This window comes from Triturus cristatus, chromosome 7 (genome assembly GCF_964204655.1).
Source record: "Triturus cristatus chromosome 7, aTriCri1.1, whole genome shotgun sequence".
NCBI classification, from domain to species: Eukaryota; Metazoa; Chordata; class Amphibia; order Caudata; family Salamandridae; genus Triturus; species Triturus cristatus.
In genome coordinates, this window is record NC_140590.1 from 891299794 (window position 1) to 891304972 (window position 5179).

Sequence of the window (5179 nt, forward strand, 5' to 3'; positions counted from 1 at the left end):
TGTGTTTTTCGTGGGTTTAGGTTTCTGGGTGAGAATCTTCTTCAATGTACTCCATGCTGTGCTTTGGGCTGTGATGTATCTGCTCTATGTGGGGATGAGTCCCCCTTTGCTGACATTCAGGTAAAGGCCTACCCCTTTTTCTTCATGAGTTCAGGTAAGTTTGCGCTGGCCGCTGTGCTCTCAGCTGAGATTGGTATTTGTGGCTCTTGTTTCATGTACTCTTCTCTGACACTGTCTTTCTGCTGGGCTGGTTGTGGGCTAATTCCAAGGTTTGTTTTGCTTCTCTCAGGCTTCTTACTAGGCTTCATTCTAGGATTGGAAATGCTTTCCTTAGCATATTGTCTGATACAGTTTGACATCCGCTTAATGAGGGCTGAGAGTGCACCCTGTCCCCTGTAGCTCCATGGAGGGCTTGATGATAGGTTGTACCTGCTATATGTGAGGTGGAGGAACCTTCACAGAAGGAGGTCACTTGGGTACCCTCCGTTTTTGGGAGAAATGGGCTGAACCTGTGCTCACCTTGTGCTCCCTGCTCGAGTTCGTTCTCCTGGGATCTATGAACCACCACTGCTACTGACTAGCCAGGTTGTCTGGCTGTTTCCACGCTTTTTAGTTTGTAGGGTTCGAGGATTGGCAGGAGATTGCATCATGTGGTGTGCCAGACAAGGCCTTAAATTGCTGAGTGGCTTGGTTCTTGAAGTGGTGAAGAATGTTGGCTCCCCATCCTGGCCTATGATCTTTTTTGCACCCATCTTTTGTTTGCTGTAGGTGTTTTTGGAGGGCTATCTTCTGTACTACATTTGTGTCTGTGACAACTTTTCGACTGCTATTGTGCAAATCCTGGTTTGACCTGCCCCCTCAAGTGTTATGTGATGGTGATGGTTTGATCTTCCTCATGTTTCTTAGCTGTAACTTGGTGTTTGTGGGGAGGGAGCTAAGATTCCAAGATGATCTTGTGGCTCTTACTGCCTGTCCCCTTTTAGTATGTATGTATGTATGTATGTATTTGGTTGCAGCTGTTGTTGGTAGGCTACCCATGTATTAGGTGTTTGCCGTACATCCGCCCTATTGCATGGTTCTTGTTTTTTACCCCCCCCTGTGTTCCCCATGCATACGTATTCTCTCAGTAGCAGCCATCTGGCATGGTATTTTTTCCAACTGCTCTGTTCTTTGCAACTGTTATTGATCCGGCCCATGCACAAATATTCTTCCTATTTATGAACTGTCTATTTGAATACAAGCCATGTTAAAAAGGCATTAATGATGTGCCTATAACTTTTGAATACTTGGATGGATTTGCATGAAATTTGGAACATTACTAGTTCAGTCAGCGCCGGTTCAGCATGCAACTTTTCTTGCACATCCATCCAGGAAAACTAGGTGTATTTGTGATATTAAAAGGACGGGTCAGCAAAACTTATACAATTTGGTGAAGCATAATCACATGAAAAATCCATAAAATTTCACAAAATTACGCAGAATTATGTGAAATACATCTCACACTCAAATAATTACCTCAGCGGTCCATTCAGGTAGAAAGTCACCATGAACATGTAATTTTGAGTTGCTGTCCTGTCGCTCACATTTAATACACTGATGCTTGCATCTGGATTGATAGTTTTGCACTTAGAAATTTCCCAAATGGGTCACTTTGGTAAAAAATGGACCTTAAATATTTGTTGATCGCCCATGTTAAATGAACTGTTACTTGCATTCAAAACTCTGGGGCTTGCAATAAGATTTGTGGTTTCAAGCTCAGTCAAAAAATCTGCCCAAATGGTACATCTTGAGACAATACACTTAATATTGTAGATGGAAACAAGTATTACTTTCTTCGTTCACATCATCCAATAGGATTTCAGTAAACTCTTGAAAATGGTTAAACTCCCCAATTTGTCACATCTTCACAATGGGCCACATGCACAAGTCTTTGAAAAGATACTTTGTGTAGATTTTGTGGTTCAGACCGTTCTTTGCATGAATCATTCCTTGCTGTTGCCTCCTCTCCTCCCCATGAGAACCTCACTATCAGTTGCCTAATACAAAACAAATGCCTTTTCACAAACTAATATATGGCTTCTGTAAAGTTACAGTATTTGCAATGAAGAGAAAAATATCTAGTGCAAAACAACAGCTCAACGTGAAAACCAGGCCGTTCAATGCTTATGTGAAATTTCTGTTAATGTGGCATCAGTGGTTAAGCTAAGTTAAGTCAGTACATTATTATTATTTTGTATACTTAAAATACTAAAGTATGATTGCTTACTGCAAAATTTATAAAACACAATGTGTGTACTATTTAGCATAGACTGTTGCACTTCTCAGTTAAATTAGTTTTCATTTGTAATATAAAGAATTTCTCTGCATAAGTACTAATCTGATTCTCCTTTTATCATTTTTGTCTGGAAAAGATGATTTCTGTAAATAGCAGTCCCTCTCTTTTCTGCATCTTGGCTCTCTCCAGTAGCGGCCGGTGGTGGGAGTGCTGCGGGGTGGTGGGCAGGGAAGGAGCAGGTAAACTACGACATCGTGGTTTGTTTCACATATGCCAGAAATGTCTGCAGCCATGCACTCAAAATTGGATATGTATTGGTCTATAACATTCTACTACATTAGTCATCACTAGAAACGTATTATGATCTCAAGGAATGCTATGAAGTTGGTATAGGAGGTCTGCTGTATCACCTAATTAAGAGTTCATATTGCTTAAAATAGTAGGCAGTCCATCAACAAAGTAGACACAAACCACTCCCCAAATAATAATGTTTTTTGTCAATGAGAGCCCCTACTGGTGCTACAATGGATCTCATGGGGGAGGGGGGGTGTCATTTTGTCTTTATGAACTTCATTAACTTGTATCACATTATAAATAAACAGCATTACAGTATTAGATACAATCACCTATCTAAATTCTTCTCACTCAGCAGACAACATTTTCTGGAGTGCTATGTCTAAAGGATTTTTAGTGACTCAGGAACTAGGAGCTTTGCTATGTAAACGTACTGCTTATAATGATTGCACAAGTACTTAGATGTACGGTGCTACCAGGTAAGGGGATATTCCCTAAAATCCATAAGTTTGTGTAGGGAAGGCCCCTACACATTTCAATATAAATACAAGTCCTGGGCACACGTGAACAAGGTATCACTCAAGTGACAAAATTAGAAATCCCAAAGAAATGTCAATAGTCATGTCCAGTGTATTAATTCTTGTTTTTATTAATCAAACGAACAAACGAGAACCAGCTGACACATGTTTCGTCGCCAATGGGAGTAATCCCGCGAGTTCCTCAGGGCTGGGAAAGATACAAATAAAACTATCAATACAATGAAATCAGTAGAGAATTGTGTACGGGAGATTACTCCAAGTGTCTCCAATGTGTGACTTACACCTTAAAGTGGAAACCCTAAATGAACAAACAGTAAAAAAACATCAAATAGCCATGGTGACTTGCATTTCAAAGAGAAAACTTTAAATGAAAACAGCACACATCAACTAGTGACAACCTGGTGCAATGAGTGATAATGTGAATTTCTTCTAGAATAAAAGCTTTTCTAAAGTGACATGGTGTGATTACAAAATGAATACGTGATGTGAAGAACCTATACTTCTAAATTTTCTTAGGAAAATTTCTATGAGCAAGAGGGAAGAAATAATGAGGTGTAGAGGAAATGATAAGTTTCTAGTGCAATAGAGAGAGATTGGCTGAGTTTATTGGAGCGCAAAATACCTGTAGGTAACAATACAAGTCTTTGTATGAACTGTAAAGGTGAAAATAAAAGTAAAAAGGAAGTATAAGTGACCTATTAGGGGGACCGGTGACAGGAACTGTAACAAAAAAGTGGTAATGAGCTCTTACCGCTCTGCCGGTGATACTTCCAACCTGGCGGGTAATGGTGTCTCGTAAGTGATACTGACTGATATCCGAAATCATATGCGTTATCTGAAGGTAGCAGTGTAGTCTTCGTATGAACTGAGGAGGTGAAAGGAAAATATTTCAATACCAGAAAAGTGCCCTATTTAGTGTGGTAGGTAATGACGGATATGACATAAAAAATAAAAATTATAAAAAGAGCGCTCACCAAGCTGCCGGTAATAATTCCAACCCAGCTGCTAACGTTCTGCTTCTTAATAAAAGAGTTTTGAAGGATATAACCGGTGCAGTTATATCTGGGTATGAGAAAAGAAAAAGGAAAGTTCTAAAAATAGTGCATTTTTGAGACAAAAAAATCAATGAATCATGAGTTATACTAAATCTCACCCCAATTTAGGGCAAACCAATAAATAAGTAACTTATGACAATTACCTGCAAGCTCCTGGTAGGTCGTGTAGATCTGAAAGAAGAATCCTGTTTAGAAGAAATAAATCTGTATTTGTGAACGAATACACAACATTTATACTACAGTGTGCATGAACCGAAAAGTATAATCTTAACTCCTACCTACAGCGAGTATGCTGTGGTATCACACAGCAGTATCGATGGACGTTAAAGCACAATAGAGATGTGCTACAAATGTTGAATACACGGAGGGTAATCCGTGTTACTGTCAAAAAGATTTAAATAAGGAAATCGCTAAAAACGAAAGAATAACTATTGTTTGAATCACCGTAGATGTACCATGAGCACAACTCATTACTGTAATGTGTGTATAAGATAAGTCAGAACAACTCTTACCTTCGCGGGTATGCTGAGGTGGCTCACGATGATAACGCTGAGCGCACAGGCACTGTGGAAGCGTGCTGCGTGCTTAGATGGCACGGAGGATCGTCCGTGTCTCTGTAAAAATAATAAAGGTAGTTCGTTTTCAGCCAAAAACAAAAGAAAGTAGAACGAAGACCAACAGGGGTGTCCTAAGGTCTTTGTAACATTAGTGGAAAGCCGATATTCTTACCTTCCAGCGGGTATGCTGTAGAAGTGCGCGGCATATATGTTCGAAGTGTTTCCTGGGTATCATCGTAAATTTAACCCGGAAGTGATTTAAGTACTCTGAAAAATGGAGCACCAGAGCGCTAACCTGTAAGTTTGATAATGAACTTTATTGACAAAGAGACTATGAGCCTCACACAGCTAGTGAACGGGTCATGGTAAAGGGTGAAAGCGGCGTTTAAAACAAAAACTACACTAATCAGTGAAACAGATTCTACAGTGACTATTACCACAACGAGTGTATGTAAAGCA

General features: G+C 39.8%; 1 long non-coding RNA gene across 2 annotated transcripts; it reads right to left on the reverse strand.

Moving 5' to 3' along the window:
* Positions 1 to 3171: 3171 nt before the first annotated feature.
* Positions 3172 to 4959, reverse strand: LOC146810813 (uncharacterized). Of its 2 annotated transcripts, XR_014965737.1 has the most exons (7): positions 4893 to 4959; positions 4676 to 4777; positions 4307 to 4348; positions 4083 to 4170; positions 3860 to 3973; positions 3731 to 3761; positions 3172 to 3295 (listed from the first exon to the last, which is right to left on the reverse strand). It is a non-coding gene; the product is annotated as an uncharacterized LOC146810813 (long non-coding RNA). The 2 variants fall into 2 exon arrangements; XR_014965738.1 differs by lacking the exon at positions 3731 to 3761 and having other exon boundaries at positions 3196 to 3295.
* Between the last annotated feature and the right edge of the window lie 220 nt (positions 4960 to 5179).